Source organism: Aquarana catesbeiana, linkage group LG09 (genome assembly GCF_042186555.1).
Source record: "Aquarana catesbeiana isolate 2022-GZ linkage group LG09, ASM4218655v1, whole genome shotgun sequence".
NCBI lineage: Eukaryota > Metazoa > Chordata > Amphibia > Anura > Ranidae > Aquarana > Aquarana catesbeiana.
In genome coordinates, this window is record NC_133332.1 from 245924608 (window position 1) to 245951024 (window position 26417).

Sequence of the window (26417 nt, forward strand, 5' to 3'; positions counted from 1 at the left end):
GACTCACAGGGTCAGGGCAACCAGAGGTATATTGATTTATCTTGCGACCCTCAAGAGGGCAGCGCTAAAGATGTAATACCCCGATTAACATTCTTTAGGATTTGGATTAAATATCTAGCAGTGTACAGCTAGCATTAGACCCTGAACTCAATGCAGATTTAGGTCTTGTTTGAATATTTTAATTTAAAAATGCCTGGGTTTTTAAACCAATCTATGTATGGATTGACATGCCTTGCCAAGGATTTCAATAACCCTGTATTGGTCACCTGCATGGTCACCAGCCCCAACAATGCAGATTATAGTTCTGGCAGTGATCTCTCAAAAGAAGATGGTGAGATGATGCTCCATGTGATGTGAAGCTCTTAGGCCTCATTCCCACATGCGTACCTATGCGTACACCTGTGTGAGGGGCTGCCTTCACCTGCAAAGGATGCACAGGTGTTCTGTGCACCTGCATACAGGCAGTCCCATTCATGTCTACTGAGACGCAGTGGTTGCACTGACACAGGTGCTGGTCCCAATCTGATTGCCATGTGGGCGCACAGACAGTGTGTGCTTAGGAACACACACCCACAGCTATTAAATTGGATCCCGCTGTGTCTCAATATACATGAATGGGATGGAATGCATGGAACACCTGTGCATCCCATACGGGAGAAGACAGCCCTTCGCACAAGGGTACTCATAAGTATGCCTGTATGAATGAGGCCTTAATTAAAGTGAAACCAACTGACCAGCAATGCTGCAGGAGGAGGGAGTATTTTAGAACCACTTATTCCCCAATGACCACCTACGCGGGGGGGGAGTGTCACTGACCACCAATGCTGGGAGGCTTCTTTATCACAAGTCACCAGCTCTGGGGCAGGATTAGCACCCTACTGACTACCTTAGGGCTCTCCACTGACACAAGGACATTCTTCCACCAACGCATTGACTGCCATCCATTGTTTCCATTCACATCAAGGACAGGGCTATGTTTGGTACCATTTATACTAGTGCTGGGACATTTTCCTCTAATGACCAATGACATGATGCATACTTGTTTATTTAGTTTAATGATGATTTCTGAGCGACTAATATGGGTTACTGCTCTTTATGACTGTCCTTTGTACTACTTTACTGAAAAAGAAGACACAGAATACTAATTAGAAAACTAGTGACATCTAGTGGCAACAACAAGGAATAACTATTTCATTATTACACTGCAGTTTAATAAGGTAAGCACACTTTACCTAGCTGTCTGTCAGACTTGGATCAGGGGAACATATTAGGGTTGCCACTACAGAAAAAGCAAACAGATTCATTATTTGATATACATCAGGTTGGGTCAGGCAATTTACATATTTCTCAAGTGAAAATGAAAAAATGTTTTGCTAATGCTGCTGCACATACCTTTAGCAAAAGCAACAAAAGTATCAAATGAATCTGATCCTCCTCATTTAGGTAAAATCTATTTCCTCCCCTGTGGTCCAAAACCATGCCCCCTTATTTAAAGTGCATGTCAAGCCAAGAGTTAATTTTTTTTGTTTTGGATAGAGTGGGGAAGAATTTGAACTGCTGTCTGTTTTTTACTGCTATCCAGGGCTCTGTTAGAGAATTTTCCTGACTTTCTGTCCCCTCACTTCCTGTCTGATCAAATGTCAGCAGGACAGAAAGTGAGGGGAAATCTCTCTAAAGCCTCATACACACGATAGGACTTTGTACAAACTTTCCCTTGGATTTTTGTACAAAGGGCGTTGGCCATAAGTTTGTATTGCATACACACGGCAGAACTTTTTCAGCCAACTTTCACCAAATCACGTGGTTTTTCAGCTCCTTACCACCACTCTTTGGTCAACTTCTGTATTGTCTGATATTGTGTCAATCTAGCCTCTTTTATCCGCGAGATTGACACCTTGCGAGCCGGGTTCACACTGGTGCGGGGATCCGACTTAGATCCCCGCCAATGCCAGGCACTGTGTTTGGTATGAATCATGAGGGGGAACTCCACGCCAAATTTTAAATAAAAAACAGGCATGGGTTCCCCTCCAGGGGCATACCAGGCCCTTAGGTCTGGTATGGATTTTAAGGGGCACCCCCTATGCTGAAAAAACGGCGTGGGGGTCTCCACCAAAATCCATACCAGACCCTTATCCGAGCACGCAGCCCGGCCAGTCAGGAAAGTGGGTGGGGATGAGCGAGCGCCCCCCTCCTCAACGTACCAGGCGGCATGCCCTCAACATGGGGGGTGGGTGCTTTGGGAGAGGGGGGCGCCCTGCGGCCCCCCCACCCCAAAGCACATTGTGCCCATGTTGATGAGGACAAGGGCCTCTTCCTGACAACCCTGGACGTTGGTTGTCGGGGTCTGCGGGTGAGGGGCTTATCGGAATCCGGGAGCCCCTTTTAATACGGGGCCCCCAGATCCCGGCCCCCCACCCTATGTGAATGAGTATGGGGTATATAGTACCCCTATCCATTCACCTAGGGAAAAAAGTGTCAATAAAAAAAACACACTAGACAGGTTTTTAAAGTAATTTATTAGGCAGCTCCAGGGGCCTTCTTCCGGCTTCGGGGGTCTCTCCAGCCTCTTCTCCCGATGTCCGGTTCTTCTCCACTCTCTCCGGCCTCTTCTCCCAATGTCCGGTTCTTCTCCGCTCTCTCCGGCCTCTTCTCCCAGTGTCCGGTTCTTCTCCCGGGCTCCTCTGCTATCTTCTGCTCTTTTTCCGCTCTCTTGCTAGCGGTGGCCCGGTCTTCTTCGATGACTTCTTCCCTCTTCTCTTCTTCCGATGTTGACACGACGCTCTCTCCCGCTGTAATGCTGTGTGAGCGCCTCGCGATGACTTATATAGGCATGGGGCGTGGTCACCGGGTGATGTCATCCGGTGACCACGCCCCCTTATGACATCACAGTCCCGGGGCATGCTGACATGCAGACATGATGATGCAGTGTGTCATTCAGAGATATGCTAGATATAAACACTGACATGGATTCAAAGAAGATCCAACAAAAGCTCTGACAGCACTGATGAAGGCTTTCAATATATGGGTGGGGAGCATTGAAGACCCAATGCGAATTGACGAGACAAGGAGCGCATGATATCAACTCTGAGGGAATAGAAGCTCTCCGTTGACTACATCAGCAAGGCAGTAATAGATATCATCAGGTCCTCTGTTAGATCCATGTTATAAGCAGTAACGGTGAAGAGGGCTTTGTGCCCTGGGTGGCTGATCCTGCACCCAAGCAGGGGTGGTGCTGAATACCATATGAAGGTCAGACAATGTTTGGTGATAAACTAAACAAAGCTATTTTAAAGGTGACCGACTGGAAGTCAGGGCATATATCCTAGGACTGGCAACTTCTCAAGCAGTGAAGATTCCAGTCTTGCATACAGACCAGCTCAAGCAAAGAGATCACAAACTTCTGGTGTGGATTGCAGTTTCCTATCTCCATGGCAGCAAACAGGACTTCAACACAGGAAGAGAAAACAGGATCATGTTACATAGTAATAGGTGAGGTTGAAAAAAGACACAAGTCCATCAAGTCCAACCTATGTGTGTGATTTATATGTCAGTATTACATTGTATACCCCTGTATGTTGTAGTCATTCAGGTGCTTATCTAATAGTTTTTTGGAACTATCGATGCTCCCCGCTGAAACCACCGCCTGTGGAAGGGAATTCCACATCCTTGCCACTCTTGTAGTAAAGAACCCTCTACCCAGTTTAAGGTTAAACCTCTTTTCTTCTAATTTTAATGAGTGGCCACGAGTCTTATTAAACTCCCTTCCGTGGAAAAATGTTATCCCTATTGTGGGGTCACCAGTACGGTATTTGTAAATTGAAATCATATCCCCTCTCAAGCATCTCTTCTCCAAAGAGAATAAGTTCAGTGCTTGCAACCTTTCTTCATAACTAATATCCTCCAGTCTCTTTATTAGCTTTGTTGCCCTTCTCTGTACTCGCTCCACTTCCAGTACATCCTTCCTGAGAACTGGTGCCCAGAAGTGGATAGCATACTTCAGGTGCAGCCGGACCAGAGTCTTGTAAATCAAGAGAATTATCTTTTTATCTCTTGAGTTAATCCCCTTTTTAATGCATGCCAATATTCAGTTTGCTTTGTTAGCAGCAGCTTGGCAGTGCATGCCATTGCTGAGCCTATCATCTACTAGGACCCCCAGGTCCTTTTCTATCCTTGATTCCCCCAGAGGTCCCCCCCCCCAGTGAGTAAACTGCATTCATATTTTTGCAACCCAAATGCATTATTTTACATTTTTCCACATTAAAACTTATTTGCCATGTAATTGCCCACCCCATTAATTTGTTCAGATCTTCTTGCAAGGTTTCCACATCCTGCGGAGAAGTTATTGCCCTGTTTAGCTTAGTATTGTCTGCAAATACAGAGATTGAACTGTTTACCTGATCCTCCAGGTCGTTTATGAACAAATTAAATAGGATTGGTCCCAGCACAGAACCCTGGGGGACTCCACTACCCACCCCTGACCATTCCGAGTACTCCCCATTTATCACCACCCTCTGAACTCGCCCTTGTAGCCAGTTTTTAATCCATGTACTCACCCTATGGTCCATGCCAACGGACCTTACTTTGTACAGTAAATGTTTATGGGGAACTGTGTCAAATGCTTTTGCAAGATCCAGATACACCACGTCTACGGGTCTTCCTTTATCTAGATGGCAGCTCACCTCTTAATAGAAGGTTAACCATATTTATCGGCGTATAACACGCACAGGCGTATAACACGCACATTCATTTTAAGAGGGAAGTTTCAGGAAAAAAACCTACATTTTAAATAAGGAACTTTGAAGCAAAATAAGGGTCAGTGCCCATCTGCAGCCTCACCATTGCCATCAATGCAGCATCCTCGCCACTGCCATCAATGCAGCAGCCTCGCCACTGCCATCAATGCAGCAGCCTCGCCACTGCCATCAATGCAGCAGCCTCGCCACTGCCATCAATGCAGCAGCCTCGCCACTGCCATCAATGCAGCAGCCTCGCCACTGCCATCAATGCAGCAGCCTCGCCACTGCCATCAATGCAGCAGCCTCGCCACTGCCATCAATGCAGCAGCCTCGCCATTGCCATCAATGCAGCAGCCTCGCCATTGCCATCAATGCAGCAGCTTCGCCACTGCCATCAATGCAGCAGCCTCGCCATTGCCATCAATGCAGCAGCCTCGCCATTGCCATCAATGCAGCAGCCGCGCCATTGCCATCAATGCAGCAGCCTCGCCATTACCTTCAATGCAGCAGCCTCGCCAATGCCATCAGTGCAGACTGATTGATGCCCATCTGCAGCCTAGAGGGGACAGGGAGGAGGGCGGGATGAGCGCCGACAGATTACATACAGTGAGAATCTCCTATGATAGACAGAACAGTAGTCCAATGGCGGCCCAGGAGAGGGGACTTCTTATTACAGAGGCCGCCAAGTAAACAGAAGATTCTCACTGTATGTAACCTGACGGCGCTCGTCCCACCCCCTCCCTGTCCCCTCCGAGGCAGCTAAAATTGAAGTATTGGAGTATAACACGCACACGCTATTTGCACCCGATTTTTATGGTGAAGAAGTGAGTGTTATACGCCAATAAATACAGTAGATTAGTTTGGCAAGAACGATTCTTCATGAATAATGCTGATTACTGCTAATGATACCGTTTTCATTACTAAAATCTTGTATATAGTCCCTTATCACCCCCTCCAAGAGCTTGCATACTTGCGTGCACCATGACAGCCAGGTCTTCCCCAGCCCCTCCCAGTAATCTGTCCACCAGATCCATGATGTGCCGAACCCAAGCTCCTAGTAAATAGGATACAGTTCGGCGCTTCATGTCTTTGTTACAGATTGCCCTCTCTGTCCTTCTAAAAATTGAGTCCCCTACCACCAGAATCTGTCTTTCCTTTCCCTTCGCTTCTCCCCCACTCTCACTGGAGGAGTTCTTCCCCTGGCAGCTAGGGGAGTCCCTCAGCTCCAGCAGCGCTGGTCCCTGACTGGTTTCAAGAATGTCACTCAATGGAGCGTACTTATTGGGATGTTCCAGCCCAGTATTGGCCTCCCTGGCACTTTCCTCTCTATCCTTCCTGACTGTAACCCATCTACTCTTTTTTTCTAGTGCCTGCACCTCTCTGTCTCCACGCGCTTCTGTGCTGGCCCCTGCCGACACCTGCCGGGTACGTTCCTGGCTCTCCTTTAGTATGGAGGGTCTCCTCAGTGCTGACAGTTGTATCCCTAGATTCAGAACCTGGGCTTCCAGGGAAACAATGTGCTTACATTTTGCACAGCAGTATTCGCCCTCGATCAGATGATCAAGAGCGCATACATGCCGCAAGATGTACACCGAGTCGCATCTCCACACCCGCCGGGCATTGTACCTACTAATTTAATGAGGATTGGGGATTTTGCCCTGTCCAAAACCGACACTGACTTACCTGGAGAAGTACCCTAGACTCCTTCCATCATGTCCCCCTAAAAAGCTCAGAAAGCCACCGCAGTTAAACTATAACAATTCCACCGACAAGACAGAGAGGACCCGGAGGAAGATGGCGGCTCTGTGAAGGACGGGCAGGAACAGGCGGGAGGGGACACTGACACTGACTGTTGGAAGCAATAACATTCTGCCGGACCTCACTAACCGCACAAATAGAAGAGGTCAAAGTGGATTTCTCACTAATTAGGCAGGACTTCCAGAAACTCTGCGACCGGGTCAAGTCTGCAGGGACCTGGCTGGGCTCCATGAAGGTGACATGGACAACATGGAGAACAGGCTCCGGAGGTGTAACCTACGCTTTATCGGGCTCCCTGAGGGCGCACAAGGTAAAGACCCGACCACGTTCATAGAACAGTTACTTGACACCTCCTAAGGCAGAGTGGCCTTCTCCCCCATGTTGGCGATTGAGAGGGAGCAAGACCTCCCCCCCAGGGAACTTCCCCGCTGCACATTCATAGCTAAATTCCTGAATCATAAGGATTGGGATGCAGCCTTGAGACTCGCCAGAGAGAAGGGCAACATTCCCTTCGGAAATGTCAAAGTGGCCATCTGTCCTGATTTCCCAGCGGAAGTCCAGCGTCGCCGCCAGGGCTTCATGGAAGCTAAACGCCGACTGAGAAACCGTCACCTCAAGTATTCCATGCTGTTCCCTGCACGTCTCAGGGTAGAGGGTGACGGCCAAGTCCTCTTTTTCGAAGACCCCGAGGAAGCTATCACATGGCTGGAACGTTGAGGAGTCCCTGAGAGAGCGGAATAACTGTTTACAATGCAAATCTTGACCTCCGGCCTACTCACATCCACAAGTAGTCTATTGCAACACCTCACCAGGATGCCGCGCAGCCTTTAAACTACGGCGCCACATCCTAAGTTCAGTTAGCTCCCTCTGACTAACACTCGCTGCGGAGTCACTTGTGACCTACATCCTGGCTAAGTACGTTTTCACAATTCTTTTTACTTTTCTATCTCGGGGGCCTTTTCTTATATGTCTAGAGGTTTGCTGACTACACATGCAAGAGACCTCCAGGAGTCCTACTACTTTTGTCCACATGAGTCCAGTTCCTGTGGTTTATTACTCCCCCTATTTTAAGTTTTTTTTTTTTTTTTTTTTTTGCATTATGTTTGACACTATGGCTCCGGGGACATTGTAATCCTACAGAACGCGTGTAAAGTGCAGCAAAACTTTGCCCCACCTACCACTAGGAAATACAGCTATACAGGCTGGGAAGGCTGCTGGGACTGGTTCACTATCACAGATGACTTTTTGCTCAGGGCAATGACCCAATATCTTCCTTCCAAGGTGTAGGGTAGGGTGGGGGGAGGGGATTGTTCTTTTAATGTGTAACAATACATATGACATGCTCCAGGTACAAGTGATTCAAAGATGTTTTTTCATTATTTGTTCCTTCTATCTTCTTTCAAGCTTACTTTTATTAATACAATGTCTGGGTTATGCAGATCCTACTGACCTGTCTGTAGGGAAACTGCTATTGGCTATTACTGTTCCACCTCCCTATGTAAAGTCTAGATTATGGCATCTATAAAATGTCTCACTTGGAATTTGAGAGGCATGCGTGACATGATCAAATGTTCGGCAGCCCTCGCATTCCTTAAAAAGCAGCGAGCGGATATATTTGTGCTCTCCGGCGCACATGGGTTTGGTGGGCCTTCCATTCTACCCACACATCCCATGCTCGGGGAGTTCCAGTCCTTATTCCCAAATCAGTACACTTTGAATTATGTTATGTCTCCACTGACCCCCAGGGGCACTATGTATTTCTATCTACCAAACTGTATGGAGAGCCTTTCCTCTTGCTGGCCTTTTATGTCCCCCCCCCCATTCTCTGCCTCTGTTATCACGGAGGGATTCTCGTTCATGACTCGCCACCCCACAACACAAGCAATTTGGCTGGGTGATTTCAATACCACACTTATTCTCACCCTAGACAGGCTTCAACCATCACTGCCAACTACGGGGATTACTAGTAGCACCAGATTCTCGAGACTCATCTCCACCTTTAATTTAGTAGACACATGGAGATGCAAGTTCCTACATACCCAGGCCTACTAGTGCCTCTCGTCCACCCACAATACCATGTCCCGCATTGATTTCATCTTACTATCCCGCACACTCGCGCCCAGATTAAAGGAAGCGGCTTTCTGCCACAGGCTTCTATCCGACCATATCTCTTACTGGATTACCTTAAGCATTCCCATTGACATACCGTCCCGCACCTGGCATTTAAACCCATTTTTGTCTCTCTCTACTAGGGGTGCAACGGATCAAAAAACTCACGGTTCGGATCGTTCCTCGGATCAGAGTCACGGATCGGATCATTTTCGGTTCAGCAAAGAAAAAAAAAAAAAAGACAAGACAAATAAACATAAGTTTTGTCTTTTTTGTTTATTAACACTTTTAAATTACTTGATCTCCCCCACTGCTGTAATATCCACAATCTCCCCCACTGCTGTAATATCCACAATCTCCCCCACTGCTGTAATATCCACAATCTCCCCCACTGCTGTAATATCCACAGTCCCCCCCACTGCTGTAATATGCACAGTCTCCCCCACTGTAATATCCACAATCTCCCCCACAGCTGTAATATCCACAGACTCCCCACTGTATACAGTATGAGTATAGGAAGACTAGTGGTGTTTAGTCTTACCTTACAGAATAGAAGCCGCCAAGCCGGCCAGATCAGATCCATGAGTTGAGGGGTGATGACGTCAGCGCTCACCGCCGCCGGGTGTACCAAGATGGCCGCTGCTCCGAAGCTAGGCCGAAGCCGCGGCCTTTCCTAAGGCCGAGGCAGTGGAGCGCTCCGTGGATCGCGTGTGTCCCGATCCGAACAGGTTGACCCGTTCGGATCACGGATCGGTGACGATCCATTGCACCCCTACTCTCTACTACCAGAAGATGACAAGCTTCTACAGAGAATGATCAGTCTGCCTCCCCATCAGCAGTCTGGGACTCCTTTAAACTGTATGCCTGCACATGCCTGATCTCACACATTAAAGTCTGACTCTGCTGGTGCCTTTGATAAGGCGGTGGTGGAGTTGTCCTCCACAGAAAAAGAACATGCATCTCCTGCCAATGCTGATCTACTAAAACTACAAACTAGAGTGGTGAACCAATTACAGTTTGAGAGGGCCAGACAAAAAATATTTTTCTCTAGGCAGAAGTTGTTTGAACATGGGAAAAGAGCTGGCAAACTATTGGCATACTTGGTACATAGCAAGGACAGACCCCCAGTTGTTATTTCCCTACTAGATCCCGAGGGTTTCACAGATTACGGACCCATCCAGTGTGACCTCGATGTTCAGAGATTTTTTTGCAGGGTTGTACACATCAACAGTATCTATAGACGTAGAACCGATGAACCGTTTCCTGGCGGATATTACTTTTGCACAGTAAACAGATGACTAAGTCACCCTCCTGGAGTCTCCTCTCACCACCAACGAAATAGCGACGGCGATAGCTAGCTTTGCTAGGTCTAAATCCCCGGGTTCGGAAGGTTTACCCATTGAATTCTATTCACAAATAGTGAGATACTTATCCCCAAACTGTTAGCTTTATACAATCACCTCTTCAAGATCTTTACACTGCCTCCTTCCATGAGAGAATCAATTATAGTTCTTATACCTAAGCCAGGAAAGGACCCAGGTTACCCCCGAATCCCATCAACCTATCTCTCTACTACAAGTGGATATTAAAATAGTAGCCAAGGTACTGGCCATGCGTCTTAAACAGGTTATTCTGACCTTGATACATACGGATCAAGCAGGCTTCATGCCCAGTTGTAATACCTCATTCAATCTGAGGAAACTATGCATCAATTTACAGGCTACATGCGCTGGCGTCAGCACACGGGTTGTGGTAACTTTGGATACGGCAAAAGCATTTGATTCGGTAGAGTGGTAGTAGCTTTAGAGATGCTTAGAGGGATATGGCTTTGGGCCCAAGTTTATCAAATGGATTCAACTATTGCACCAGACTCCAACAGCCAAAGTGGTGGCTAATGGATGGCCGCCTCCAGTGTTTGACCTCACTAGAGGCACGAGACAGGGCTGCCCATTTTCCCCACTGCTATATGCCCTGGCTGCTGAGCCCCTTGCCATATCTATCTGAGAAAATCCAGAGATCCGAGGGCTGTGCTTAGGATCCCTAACCGAAAAAATTTGTATGTATGCAGACGATACACTGTTATACTTGGCTGACTCGGGTCCCTCTCTCCAAACCGCACTCCAGACGATAGAACAATTTGGGTCGTTCTCTGGACTCTTGCCTATCGATAGCTTCCCACCTTCTGAGTCACAGTCCCAACTCCCACTGCAACGTGTTCACACCATTAAACACTTAGGGATACTTGTATCCAGATACCCAGCTGATTATAGTTCTCTTAACATCGAGCCTCTTTTCTCTCTTATTAAATCCAAAATATAAACATGGACCTGATGCCTAAAATACTATATATTATATGGCATACCATGGTCTACCCACCTCTGAAATACTTCAAATCTCTGGAAGCTCTGCTCAAGCCTTTTGTCTAGGGGACTGACAGACATAAACTAGCCTGGCGAACCCTCAAGAACCCCACTGACCTAGGTGGCACAACCCTACCTGATTTTAACCTTTACTACATAGCATCTCAGTTATCCCAGCTATACCACATAAATAAAACCGACAGAGACAGATTCAGTATTCTTTTGTGTCCACTTTGGGCGCAGTGGACCCAGGATCCACTTTGTACAATAGCGGTAGGTTCCGGGGGTTCCGACTCAGAGGGTGACAAAAAGACCTTACTATACTACTATAGACGTATATGGGACCTCGCTACTGACAAACTGGAGATACCATTGCATAATGACTACACCCCATTACGGCATAACAAACTCCTTACTGAACTCCTCCAAATACCTGTAGAGACCTGGGGTATGCAGGGGATATACTATTTACACCACTCGCTCTCAGCTGGAAATCTAAGGACATTTGACGCCCTTTGCGACAAATTCATGCTCCCGAATCACGTTTTTTAGATTTTTACAGGTCCGACATGCTATCCACTCAGTTTCCACACTCCCTTCCACAACCCATCCCCACTGTCATTATGGCAGTAGTTAAAGGCACGGACCCCCAAAAGTTGATATAGACCTTCTATAGCATGCTTCTACCCCTTCTTCTACTAAACTAGTGTATGATCTCAAACCCCGCTGGGAGAGGGAGGTGGGACCAATGGAGGATGAGGAATGGAGTGATGCTTTGGATTCCTGCAAGGCTGTATCCCCTAAACTCTCAGATAAACTTTCCCAAATCTATATATTACACCGAGCATATCTCACCCCCATGAGAGTAGCTAGATAGAAGCGTGGACAGCCCAATTCTTCCCTGATAGGTACGTTCTTCCATCCAATTTGGGCCTGCCCCAAAATACAGGGCCTATGTACACAGATTGTGGCTTCTCTACATGACACTTTGGGATCCCCTCTTTCCCTGGACCTGAAACAGTGCCTGCTTGGGATATTTCCCGATTCCATTGACAAATACACAAAGATATTCTTACAGGAAACACTATTCTCGGCCAGGAAAACTATCACTAGGCAATGTATGAGACCTCTACCTCCCAGCTTTATTGATTGGAAGGTAGATGTAAACACTACCCTACAATATATTAACAGGGGATGCCCAGCGAAGTACAATAAAATTTGGGACCGCTGGCTACAAGAATCGGAAACCAGCACATGATAATAGTCTGATTCCTCAGAAAGGTACCCTATGAAGTATGTTATATGATTATGTTATATATCCTCCAATAAGAGCTTGATACCTGTACCCTGAAAGAATTTTTACTACTATAATGCAACTTGAAACTTATACTGTATCAGTACTACATATGTTGTATGTATAATTGTTTAATAAAAACTTTTGTTTAAAAAAAACAAAAAAAAAATAAACAGACAGGTGCGTGACTCTTGCCAGTAAGTCAGGGCCACAACTGATCTGAGCTGACCAATTCCAAAAGAATCCTTATCTGCACAAATATTCAAAAACAAGAGAAAACAAAGCAGCCTGTTCCAGCACATATGCAACAATTTCTCTTCCAATAGAATAGGTATTAGTAGTTAGGTCTGCAAGAATCCCTCTCTGCTCACGCTCTCTTTGTGACAAAGTGTCTTAAGATCATTGGAACAGTCTATGCTACAATCCCTATGATCAAAAGGGCTCAATGGCATGTTCAACCCTTATAACAGGGGTCTCTCCAGCAGTGGTTCAGTAGATCCTTGAAACATCAAATGTCTGTTACTCGCCCCATGAACACAAGTATGTGGTGGACTCACAAAGTCACTCTGATCACCTGATCATGAAATTGGCACAGTCCAATCAGAGCAAAATGTGTATCTATGTGACCAGAGTATACCTTGGCTGATACAGCCTTGGACAACAGTGAGGGGTCCTTCCTACCCAAGATGTTCAGCATGCCAGCGCAGAACTTGGTACAGCCAGGCAATGTCCCGAGAATGTCAGGGTGTCAAAGTTCATCCCATGATTCCACAGCGCTCAGGTAGTGGTGACCAGTAGTAGTAATCAACACCTCAATCTCACCTTGGGCAACTCACAGGCTAGCTTTGTTCCTGTTCCCATGGATCATCAGCTCCTGAACAGGCTAGTCCGTAGTCACTCACTGATCACAGGTCTAACATTCTGGCTCAGGTCTTGTTCACACCACAATTTCCATGTTCTGGTCTTCCCCAAAGACGCTCCTGTTTTAATACTGCAAAGATTTGGCTGCACTTCCTTCTGTTGTATGGCATATGATCTTTCAGCATGTTTCCATTGTTGATATGTAGAATCAGAAGGATCAGAAACATATTGCGCTTCCAGATCAAGTCTATAAAAAAAGAAACCTAGGACATCAATGGATGTCCCACTGGTATCCCCGTACTTGGTTTGGTACCCATGCATGGTATGTTCCCAAGTAATGCCCTGATATTATTCCATGGTGGACAGAGGAGTAATAAACTGGGAGAGAGAGTGACCCTAAAGAAAAGTCCAGAATCTAAAGATATGATTGCAAAATGTATATAATCAGTCAAAAAAATGTATATATAAATATGCATACCCCTATCACGGTAGCTCCACCATAATGTAACAGATATTGAGAGATAACGTGAGAAGGGGTGAGGTAGTGTCTCAGTCCCAAATTTGTATGTACAACACAGAAAAATATAAGGACGTCAATATCGTGACCTGCAACAGAGAGGAACGTCAAGAGGAACTATAAATAACCTCATCATGAGGGGGGATACACATTTAACTGCTATACTACTCAAGCAGATGATGCGGTAGACGGCTCAGCCAACCATTTGGCCCATACTCTATCATATTTTTTAGGGCAACCTCTATGGTGATATGTGTCTTTGTATAGAGGTAATACATTATTGACATGTGTTTTCCAGAAAGAGAGGGAAGGTGGGGCCGTTTTTTCCAACAAAGTGTAATAATTTTCCTAGCATAAAAAAGACGTCTGATCAAAGTTCTCTCCGCCACCCTGGGGGCTAATTCCTCCACCAACCCCAATAAACACAACTGTGGCGTTGGGGTTATGTCAATATCCACTATTTCCTGAATCGCATAAACTATTTATGTCCAGTATACACTGATTGCGGGGCAGAACCAGAAGATATGTATGAAGTCATCTGGAGCTTGGGTACATCGCCAGCACTCCGAGGATAAAGGCGTTTTCATTTTATGCAACCTATAAAGGGTAATGTACGCCCTATGGGCAATTTTATATTGTATGAGGCGGTCCTGTAAAGAGACAAGAATTTTGAATGGGAACTCCCACATGTCCTCCCAATCTTCAGAGTCCAGCCCTGGAATATCGTGTGTCCAACGCTGTCGGAGCACTGACAGTTCAGGGGAGGAAACCCGGAGAAGGTGTGCATAGAGGACAGATGTAGGTTTTGTTGTACATTCATAACGCATGATCCTTTCCAGATCAGGTTGTACCACTTGCACGTCATTAGAACGTATTTGGCTCTTGAAAACATGGGATAACTGCAAATACCGAAATAGGTACGAGGACGGAACACTATTATGAGACATTAGATGGTCTAACGAGTATATCAAATTATCAGAGGTAATATCAAAAATTAATTTAATCTTGTGCTTGGCCCATATTTTGGGTTCAGGTAGTGCGTAAAAGTGGGGCAGAGTGTGGTTTTTCCACAGGGGAGCATTTGGAGAAACCGCAAATCATGGGTATTTTTCAAGACCCAGTCCTGCGTTCCAGGCCCAGAGGGTCGTGCGCATGGAAGGAGTCAAATCGTACGGAGCTTTAGGGCCCCGCAAGGGTAGGTTTGACAGAGCCTCCATGGAGCGCAGCGGGGTTGGACACATCTGGTATCAGCCACCAAACCGCAGTGACCAGCTGGGCGGCAAGGAAATATTTCTGACAGTCCGGAAATGCCAATCCCCCCTGCAACACAGGCTAGTCAGTTTAAATCTGAGTGGGTTCTGTCCCCAAAGGAATGAGGAGAACATTTTGTTTAATTGCACAAAGAAAGAGCTGGGAATCCATTGTGGGAAGTTCTGAAACAAGTAAGTAAATTTGGAGAGTATCTTCATTTTAAGAAGATTCACTCGGCCTATCAGGGATAGAGGGAGGTTTGCCTATGCTTTCAGCTTGGCCTTAACGCTCTGAACAACTGGGTCCAAATTTAGTGCGATAAATCCTGTTGCATCTCTCAAGACTCGCACTCCCAGGTATGTAAAATCCTCCACCCACTTGAGCTGCAGATCTGGCAGGACCAACTGTTTGGCGTCCAGACTGACGGCCAGTAACTGTGACTTGGACCAGTTCACCTTCAGCCCTGTTACTTTTGAGAGTTCAGTCAGAACCTGTAAAGCCTCCTGCAAGTAGGAGTTTGCTTTGTTCAAAAAAGCAAGAGGTCATCTGCATACAGGGCTACCCTCTCCTCCAGCCATGCCAGTTTAAGTCCCTTAATATGTGGTGAGACACGTAATGCTTCTGCCACTGGTTCCATGCATACGGCAAATAGTGCCGGGGAGAGAGGGCAGTCTGGTGCCCACATTCTCATGGTGTTCATGTAGATTCGTGAAAAGCCTGCAAAGGTTAATGTCTGTGGATTTATGGGCCATAAACCCAGTCTGATCCAGGTCTATAATGGAGGGTAGAAGGGGGTTAAATCTAACAGTGATAAGTTTAGATAAAATCTTGAAATCTATGTTAAGGAGTGCGATAGGTCTATAGCAGGCACATAATTTGGGATCTTTGTTGGGTTTCGGCATCAAAATTATATGTGCATCTGCCATAGTGGGTGGCAGAGCACCAAACTCCAGGCAATGAGTGTACAGGGAGACCAGAGGTCAGAGGACCTCTCAATCTCTTTTTCCAACAGTAGCATATTGGCTTCTTGATGTGTTTTAACCGCCTTAATTGCAGAGATATAATGACCCCTAGTGAACACCTTAAAGGCGTTCCAAACCATAGAAGGAGAGGATGACCCCGAATTGGACTCCCAAAAATCACGTATAACCTGAGGATTTTTTTCTGAAATTTCATTGTGGGAGATCCATTGGGCACCAAGGCGCCATTTATAGCCGTTCCGCAGATCATGGGTCCTTATTGTAACCGACAGGGGACTATGGTCAGATAGACCGCAAGGTAAGTAGGTAGTGTCTACAACCTCCATCATCATAGATGGATTGGCAAAAGCATAATCTATTCTAGAGGATGTTTTACATGGAGTAGAGAAACAGGAATAAGTTCTAGTGGAGGGGTGCTTCCACATCCATATCTCTGTGGCTTCTGCTGAGAGGGCCCAGCCCGGCAAGTCTGCAGCAAAGGACTTAGGCGGAGTAGGCCTGTCCAAGTCTGGTGAAAGGATATTGTTAAAATCACCTAGCAGCAGCAATTTTGCAGGGCAGTACAGTGTGATCCTCTCCAGAATGGTATACAGTATCTCAAGTTTAAAAGGCGTGGCACATAAATACCAGCAATAATATAATGTTGCTGCCACATTGTTAATACAAAAAACACATATCTGCCATGGGGGTCAGTATGAAATGCCTTAACAGTGCAGGGAAGGGATTTATCAATCAAAATCGAAACCCCTTCGGCATATATAGAGTAGGATGGGTGAAAGGCCTTCTGCACCAAAGGTTTTTTCAGAGCCAGCAGTTTACTGCCCATCAAATGTGTCTCCTGGAGAATTAGAATTTGAGGGTTCCATTTCTTTACATACTGGAATAAGAGTGCCCTTTTGAATTTAGAGTTGAGGCCTTTCACTTTCCAGGATATCACCCGACGTCTCGATCACGTGATGCCATGGTCGTGAGGGTAATGCCGCGTACACACGATCGGACTTTCTGGCATACTTGGTCCGGCACACTTTCAAACGGACTTTGTCCGCCAGGTGCGCCGGACCTTAAAACGGACGGACTTGCCCACACATGACTTTCCGACGGACTTTCGCCGGAGTTACGGCGGACTTTCAGAATGAACGGACTTGCCCACACATGGACAAGCCCGTTCATTTTGAACGTGACTCAGGTGCGACGGGACTAGAAAAGGAAGTCAATCTTGCCGCTTTTATCGGCGAGATTAACACCTTGCGAGCCCCGTCGCGGGTCATACCAGGCCCTTGGGTCTAGTATGGATTTTAAAGGGAAGCCCCCCTACGCCGAAAAAACGGCGTGGGGTCCCCCCTAATATCCATACCAGACCCCGATCCGAGCACGCAGCCCGGACGGTCAGGAAAGGGGGTGGTGATGAGCGAGCGCCTTCCCCCTCCTGAACCGTACCAGGCCGCATGCCCTCAACATGGGGGGGTGGGTGCTTTGGGGGAGGGGGCGTTCTGCGGGGCCCCCCCACCCCAAAGCACCTTGTCCCCATGTTGATGAGGACAAGGGCTTCTTCCCGACAACCCTGGCCGTTGGTTGTCGGGGTCTGCGGGCGGGGGGCTTATTGGAATCCGGGAGCCCCCTATAATAAGAGGGCCCCCAGATCCCGGCCCCCCCACCCTATGTGAATGAGTATGGGGTACGGTACATGGTACCCATTCACCTAGGGAAAAAGTGTCAATAATAAAACACACTACACAGGTTTTTAAAATAATTTATTAAACAGCTCCGGGGGGGTCTTCCTCCGGCTTCGGGGGTCTTCTTCCGGCTTCGGGGGTCCCTCCGGTTCCTCTTCTCCCAGTGTTCCAGTTCTTCGGCCGGCTCCTCCGCTGTCTTCAGGCCGCTCTCTTGCCAGCGGAGGTCTGGACTTCTGGGCTTCTTGGCTTCTTGTCTTCTTCCCTCTTCTCTTCTCCAGATGTTGACACAACGCTCTCTCCGGCTGGACTGCTCTCTGAGGGCTCCGTTGTGACTTATATAGGCGGAGACCCCGCCCCCTTATGATGTCACAGTCCCTGGGCATGCTGCGACTGTGACGTTTTAGGGGGCGTGGTCAACATCACCCGGACCTAAGAGCCTGGTATGCCCCGCGCTCGCCGCAATAGGAAAATTTGTTTTTCCTATTGCAGCGAGCGCGAAATGCAATATCCTGCCCTCGTGTCGTAACTGGTCCGTTGGACCAGCATACACACGAGCGGGCTTTCCATCGGACCAGCACACAGACGAGCGGACTTTCCGCCAGAAACTGAATCCGACGGAAAGATTTAAAACTTATTTCAAATCTAGGTCCGGCGGGCTTTTGGGAAAAAGTCCACCAGAAAAGTCCGCCGGAGCCTACACACGGTCGGATTGTTCGGCGGACTCTGGTCCGCCGGACCAAGTATGCCGGAAAGTCTGACCGTGTGTACGCGGCATAAGAGATTGAGAATGGGAGGTCAGAGTCTGGAGCAGACTCCATTGGATAGGCAGTGATAGAGCACGAGCAAACGTGCAAAAGAGAATTAGCACTTAACACATATTAGAACCATTGTAAAACTTCCCAAGCACATTGTACCTATCCTACCGGTACCCGGCGTCCCCTAAAAACATATATGGGGGGGTCGGAAACTGGCCTGCACCCAAAACTGAACATAACATTGCAGTGTACTAAACCTGAGAACAGACATCACTGTGGACATCAGCGGTACTTAGTCCAACCACCAAACAGGTCAGCACAAAAAAAGGTGGTCTCGCAGTCCTGGGGGGGTGGGCAAGTGGGACCAGGGGGGGAACTGGGGAAGCTCCGTTGGTCTGGGGGATAAAGATAAACCCAGGTAGACGACTCACTGTGGAAAGGGTGGCAGGTAGTCACAAAAGGATTCTCCAGGTGTTCCATCTGCCATACAACTGGCTCCCTCATATTCTGAAGCTGGAAGTTCGGTTCAGGAAGAGAATAGCAGAGTACCTTGGCATTTAGGAGAGGATAACAGTAGCAGAAGTATAACACATGAGCTGTGAATCAAGGTAAGGAACTCGAACAGTAACATAGTGATGAAGAAGGAAAAAAAGAGAAAAATCACAAAAATCATAAGGACCCAGGCCCATATACTTGCAAGGTTGTGATATCCAAAGCGCTCATCACACGAGGGATCGGTCAGCAGCCATGCTAGCGGCCATCCAGGCAGCACCCCGCCACCTCAGGAGTCTTGAAGAACTTGGTGCGATCTCCATCTACCACTGTGAGCTTGCTGGGATAGAGGAGGCTAAACTTGAGGCCCTGTTCTTACGGACCTCAGTATAGGAGCCGGGTCTTTGTTGGATCTCAGGCGAGTAGTCGGGAAAGAAAAGGATCTTGGAGCCCTCTTACCTCAAATTTTGCTTCTGCCTGGCAGCTGCCAGTATTCGATTTCTGTCCCTGTAATTGGGTAGCTTGAGGATAAAAGTCAGCGGGGGGCCCCGGGATAGGAGGGGTGGGGGGGACTCTATGGGCCCTCTCCACCACATAGGTAGGTGGCATAGCAGGGAAATCAAGCAGCTTGGCAATGACTATTCTGCAAACTACACCGGCCTGGGGCCCTCTGCCTGCTCAGGCAGGCCCAGGATGCGGATATTGTTTCTGCTAAGCCTGTTCTCTGTATCAATAGACTTTTCCTGGAGCGCCTTTACCTGTATCTGCAAGGCATGCAGTTCCCTGGAATCGGCACTAGTGAAACTCTCCAGCTGAGAGATGTGGCTTTCTGCCTCTGTCATCCTGGATCTGAATTTATCCAGATCGTGGCCTATCAAGCTGATGTCCGTGGCCAGATAGTCAATTTTAACTGTAGGGGGGTCTTTGCACGTTTTGATAACATCATTGCAGGACTTATTGGCTTCCACGATATCTGCGGAGGGCGTCTATGCAGCTGCCGACACAGGCATCTGCGTGGTCAAGATGGCCGCTGCTGGAGAGGAGAGGCACTGTGTGTTGGCGGGGTTTTTGGAGGATCGTAGCTTTACCGGAGAAAGCGGAGGAGCCCGCGGGGTGCCCTGCTACTTCTTGGAACCCAGGGTATCAATTAGTCCACTGCGGGATGTGAGAAAAAGAGCCCAGATAGCTGGCAGGATAAATGGAGGAACGGAGCTTAGACAACGTGCGTCCTCTCGGTCTTACATCCCGGCCACACCCCCTGGATCCATTGTTCCATAAAGTGTTCCAGTCCTCTGCCCTCAGGAAACCAAATGAAACAGAGGTTGTTCCGCCGGAGACGGACTTCCAGGTCACTCACTTTAGAGACCCTCTGTTGTATGGGACTAAAGTTTCTGCTGCTTCTAAAAAGTATTAAAATTGTTGTGGCCCACACAGTTTGTGGTAACTATTTCCCCACCTAGTCTGTGGCAGTTATTTCCAATGTATGATGCCATAGAGATGCAAGGGGCTGTATACATGGACCGAATATTGGGCGGTATCAACCAATTAAATAGAAATCGGATGAAACTTGGCCCGTGTGTATGGCAGCAGGTCCGACATAAGCTGGCCAATCTGACACTATCCCTGAGGAAGTCACGTAATCGTGGCAATACGCGTGGGAGGAGTCGGGTGACAGAGTACTGTGTTTGTGGAACATACGAGAGCATACGGGAGCTGCTGCACCATCAGATGATCTTTTAACCCCTTCAGCTCCGGCAGGTTTTACCCCCTTCCTGACCAGGCCATTCTTTGCGATACGACACTGCATTGCTTTAACTAACAATTGTGTGGACATGCGACGCTGTACCCAAATAACATTGATGTCCTTTTTTTCCCACAAATAGAGCTTTCTTTTGGTGCTATATGATCACCTCTGTGGTTTTTATTTTTTGCGCTATAAACAAAAAAAGACAGACAATTTCGAGAAAAAAAAACAATATTTTTTACTTTCTCCTATAAAACATATCCAATAATAAAAAATAAAAAATAAATAATTTCTTCATAAATTTAGGGCAATTTGTATTTTGCTACATATTTTTGGTAAAAAAAAAGTTATTATTCATCTTCAGTCAGAGCTGCATAGTTTGTTTTTATCCACAGAGGCCCCTACCTGCATAGGAAGTTGTTTGGTAAATGTGAGCTAACACTTTAGGATGGGTTTACACCGTTGCGAATTGGATGCGGATTCCCCTCATCCAATTAGCAATAGCAGGAGATTTTGACCGGCTCTCTATGGAGAAGCCTCCTCCCCAGCTCCTGTTTGTGAAACTGAGGGGGGGGGGGGGGAGCAGGTACCCGATTTTGACAGGTACCTGCTCCCACTTCCCTTCCAGTTGTCTTAGGCGATCGGAAGCAGAAGTTCTCCTTCCCGAAGTCTTCTGGGACACATGACAGATCCTAGAAGACTTCGGGACCAGTCACAGAGTGCAGCGCCACTCGCGCATGTGCAGTGGGCACCCGCCTGTGAAGCCGCAAGCTGTCACAGCCGGGCGCCCATAGTAGAGATGTCGGCGCTGCCGAGGGAGGACACGGGGAGAACATGGCTGCGGTGAGTACACCGCTGGATCGTGGGACAGGTGAGTGACTGTTTATTAGTAGTAGTTTTTGTAGCTCAGGACTTTTAACCTCTTCCCATCCAGGCCAATTCTAACATTTCTCTCCTACATGTAAAATTCATCATTTTTTTGCTAGAAAATTACATCCAGAACACCCAAACATTATATATTTTTTTTAGCAAAGACCCTAGAGAATACAATGGTGGTCGTTGCAACTTTTTATCTCACACGGTATTTGCTCAGCAATTTTTCAAACACTTTTTGCTTTAAAAAAAACAAAAAACGTTAAAGTTAGCCCAATTTTTTGCATAATGTGAAAGATGAAGTTACGCCGAGTAAATAGATACCATATGTCACATGTCAAAATTGCACACGCTCATGGAATGGCGCCAAACTTCGGTACTTAAAAATCCCCGTAGGAGACGCTTTAAAATTTTTTACTGGTTACATGTTTTGAGTTACAGAGAAGGTCTAGGGCTAGAATTATTGCTCTCGCTCTAACGTTCACGGCGATAACTCACATGGATGGTTTGAACACTGTTTTCTTATGTGGGTGGGACTTGCGTATGTGCTCGCTTCTGTGGGGACAGGGGCGCTTTAAATTTTTTTTTTATTGTTAATTTTACTTTTCTTTTGTTTAGTTTGACACTTTAAAAAAAAAATTGATCACTTAATAAATTGTAAACATTCCTTGTGGCACGATCGGTCCTCTTTACAGTGCGATATGAGGTCAATAAGACCCCAACATCTCACCTCAAGGCTGGGAAGCCTGAAATAAAAAAAAAAATAAAACGATCTTGGCTTCCCAGCTGAGGCGGCGCCATTCGTTTGAATGCAAAGGCTGGGCGTGACGTCATAACATCGCGCCCGGCCTTCGATCATAAACTCCGGCGACCATCTGGTCCGCCGGAAATCTCTATCTTCACCATCTGGGGCCAGCAGAACCTGTGTCCGACTCACCGATGGAAGCGGTAGAAGCACCAGAGGGCAGCGGGAGGGAGGGCGTCCCCTCTCGCCGCCCGTAAGAACGATCAAGCAGCGGAACGCTTCCAAGTCCTGTTGCTGCGTCCTTTGACAAAGACAGCAGGACTCGGCCCCGCGTCACTGGATTTGATTGACAGCAGCAGAAACCAATGGCTCCTGCTGCTATCAATCTATCCAATGAGGACCTGAGGCAGCGGCTGGAGCTGCTGGGCACGTTCTCGTCGCTGGAACGATCGGTTTCAGATAACAAAAAGGGGGGGGGGGGCAGCGCAGGTTTTTCACCTTAATACATAAAATGCAGAGACTTTACAACTCCTCTAATATAATTGTAAGTGGAATATGAGTAAAGGCTCACACACCAAACTATGACCCCATTCTATAATCATTAACACAAACCCCACCCACAGAGAACCATTCCCTCAGACCTCCACCACCCACCTCAGCAACCATCCATCTTCTCCCATGCTGTGTCTTTAAACATACCACGCCCCCCTTCCTTGGTCCTCTCACATCCTTTCCACCAATCAGGGACTCCGCCGACCAGGAAGCTTCTACGGCACTTTTTAATGCAACCGCACACGTGAGGCCCAAGCGGATGCGCGGATTGGCTGTTGCGGTCATGGAATGTGAAATCCTCGCTAGCTATTGGTGGTGACCGGTGTCATTCATGTCTCAGGGTTCGGGTGCGCTAGGCTGGAGGAGACGCTGCCCTTCTGGAGGGGAGAAGCGGTGAGTGCGGAGCGGGGGATGGGTGGGGGACAGGAAGGCGGACTGTCATGGTTATCCTCGGGGTGAGGAGCAGCATGACTCCCGACTCTCAGTCCTGAAGAGGAGATCGAGGAGCAGGCTCCCGCTGATCCATGTTGTCTCCAGTGGTATGCATGCTGAGTACATTTCCTGTGTACATTCTATTCCCATACATAACAGTATATGGATAATAATAGTGATCAGCAGAGCTCTGCATTGTGTCTGCTGCTTTGTGTACCTGAAATCAGTAATAAACCCAAAACCAAATATATTTATTATATTGCAGTTTGCCAGTTCTTAGATGTGATGGCTGCATCTGTTTTTTACACATTCGTTCTTCTATTTTTATATCTGGTGATCCAGCCAGCAAATCTGTTTTTTTTTCACAGCACAAACTCTCCAGCAGAATGTATCAGTTACAGAGCTGGAACAAACCATTTACCGCTGACAAGGGTGCTTACAGTGATCAGCTTTTATTTATTAATAATGTAAAATGTTTATTTCAAATGGGGGGAAAAAAATGTTTGCTGTACCTGATTTATAAAGTGTGAGCTGGAGTTTAGCTTGTTAGTGTATTTAAATCTGCTAGTGCATGTAACACTGCCCCTCCCCCAAACCGACAATGCAGCTGTGTGCTGTGGCTCCTGTTTTCCTTCATCCAGAGTGGGGGTGGGGCCCTGTAATACAGGAGGTGTGTTACTGGCCAGATCACCAGGTGGGGAAAAGAAAACTAATGCAGCCATTACATCTAATGATTGAAAAGCTGCAATATATAAACCGCTTCAGATCTGCGATATAGCCGAATGACAGCTACAGCATGGACCTACTTTGCTGGGAGGGTGTCAATAGACGTCCTCCCGTGCTCAAGCGGCCTGCAGCGCCCCCTGCAGGGCGCGCTCTGTGATCAGCGAGTCCATGAGACTCATCGGATCACAGATCGTATCCCGACCCCATACCATGTGATCAGCTGTCAGCCAATGACAACTGATCATGTGATGTAAACAGAGCCGGTAATCGGCTGATAGTGTGAGAAAAAAAAAAAAGCCGATCCCCGGCGGCTGTCAGAGGGACATCGGTCCCGATCAAAGAGAGCAGCCGCCAGCTCGTCTGTGCCCACCTATCAGTGCTGCCTATCAGTGCCCACCAGCTCCACCTATCAGTGCCCACAGTGCCACCTACTAATGTCACCAATCAGTGCCTCATCTACAGTGCTGCCCATCAGTGCCGCCTTATCTGTCTCCCTCAGTGCCCACCAGTGCCGCCTCATCAGCGCATATCAATGAAGGAAAACAATTACCTGTTTGCAAAATTTTATAACAAACTATGAGACAAGATTTTTTTTTTTTCAAAATTTTCCATCTTTTTTTTGTCTAGCACAAAATAAAAACCCCAGAGGTAATTAAATACCACCAAAAGAAAGCTCTATTTGTGTGAAAAAATGATAAAAATTTCATTTGGGTACAGTGTAGCATGACTGCACAATTGTCATTCAAAGAGTGACAGCGCTGAAAGCTGAAAATTGGTCTGGGCAGGAAGGGGGTTTAAGTGCCCAATAAGAAAGTGGTTAAAGGGTTTGTAAACCCTTTTTATTTAAAAAAAAATAAAAAAAAAAAAAATAATAAAAAAACACACCTATACTTACCTGCTCTGTGCAATCGTTTTGCACAGAGCAGCCCCAATCTTCTTCTTCTGGGGTGCCTTGCTGGCACTCCTGGCTCCTCCTCTTCATCAGGTGCCCCCAAGGAAAGCCGCTTTCCCTGGGGGCACCTGTGCGGGCTCGTGCCTGAGTCCCGCCGCTGCGTCCATGACAGACAGCCAGACTCGGCCCTGGCGCCCTTGTCACTGGATTTGATTTACCTTTACTGGGAGCCAATGGCTCCTACTGCTATCAGTCTGTCCAATAAGGAGAGAGACAGCAGCTGGAGCCGCTGCGCTCGTGTACATCGCTGGATCGGATTGGGCTCAGGTAAGAAAAATGTGGGTCTGTGGGGAGCTGCAGCACAGAAGGTTACCTTAACCACTCCAGCCCTGGAAGGATTTGCCCCTCAATGATCAGGCCAATTTTTTTGCGATACGGCACTGCATCGCTTTAACTGACAATTGCGCCGCGTTGTACAAAGACAAAATTGATGTCTTTTTTTTCCCCCACAAATAGAGCTTTCTTTTGGTGGTATTTGATCACCTCTGCAGTTTTTATTTGTTGCGCTATAAACAAACAAAGAGCGACATTTTAGAAAAAAAAAAATATATATATTTTTTAAACATTTTGCTATAATATCCAAAAAAAAAACAAAAAACACTTTTATTCATCAGTTTAGGCCGATATGTATTCTTCTACATATTTTGGTAAAAAAAATCACAATAAGCTTATATTGATTGGTTTGCGCAAAAGTTATCGCATCTACAAACTATGGGCTAGATTTGGGGACGTTTATTTTTTTTAAATTGTTTTTACTAGTAATGGCGGCGATCTGAGACTTTTAGTGGGACTGCGACATTGCAGCAGACAAATCTGACCCCAAATAACACTTTTTGGGGACCAGTGACCTTATTACACTGATCAATGTAAGAATGACACTGGCAGGGAAGAGGTAACACTAGAGAGCAATCAAGGGGTTAACTGTGTTCCCTGGGTGTGTTCTAACTGTAGGGGGGATGGGCAGCCAGGGACATGACAGATCACTGGGAACAGAAGATCTGGCAGAATGGGGAATCGCCTCGTTTACATAGGCAGTTCCCCATTCTGCCTCTCTTCACCGCGATCGCGGGTAGCCGGCGGACATCGTGCAGCAGGTGCGAGAGCGCTGCCAGTGGCATGCGCCCGCCCGAGCCGCCATACAGGTACGGCGATTTGCGCAGCGCTGCCAACCTGCCGCAGTATATCTGCGTGAGCTGGTCGGCAAGTGGTTAATGCAGAAAAGCTTTGAGGCTTTACAACTCTTTTTAATTTTGGGGTTTACTACCACTTGAACTGCTTCCCTGATATAAACCCAATCACTGAACTCTCCTATAGGATTCACCTTGTAATTGTCATTTTAGAAGTCATTTTTCAGTATTCGCCTTCTTGAAAGTAACACCTGTTGATCATGCCATGAAGGTCCTTGTCACCTTATAACAGGAAGTGTCCGGACAATGCTTTCCTAATTGTTCTCCTGTGTTGTCACACCGGCAATTGTTTATACTACACCGGGCAAACTAAAGCCCGCTATACACGTACCAAAAGTCAGCTGGTTCAGCAGAAATCGGACAACGTTCAGTCCTATGTGTACCGCTGTCTGTTCAACAGGTCTTGCTGGAAAACCAGCA

General features: G+C 47.1%; 2 protein-coding genes across 10 annotated transcripts in view; one reads left to right on the plus strand and one right to left on the minus strand.

Annotated features, from left to right (window-relative positions):
• The window catches only part of SH3GLB2 (SH3 domain containing GRB2 like, endophilin B2), a 175152-nt gene that overhangs the window by 139027 nt on the left and 9708 nt on the right, over window positions 1–26417 (minus strand). For 6 of the 8 annotated variants that reach the window (XM_073600128.1, XM_073600127.1, XM_073600126.1 and 3 more), the window contains exon 1: window positions 22803–22943. The exons of the other annotated variants lie outside the window; for them this stretch is intronic. The gene's annotated coding sequence lies outside the window, so the exon portion shown is untranslated. Of the gene's footprint in view, window positions 1–22802; window positions 22944–26417 lie in introns of those variants that run through there. 8 annotated transcript variants of the gene reach the window in all.
• MIGA2 (mitoguardin 2) overlaps window positions 22953–26417 on the plus strand; it is a 106220-nt gene continuing 102755 nt past the window's right edge. Inside the window, exon 1 of one of the 2 annotated variants that reach the window (XM_073600118.1) lies at window positions 22953–23093. The gene's annotated coding sequence lies outside the window, so the exon portion shown is untranslated. The other variant, XM_073600119.1, reaches the window with a different exon arrangement.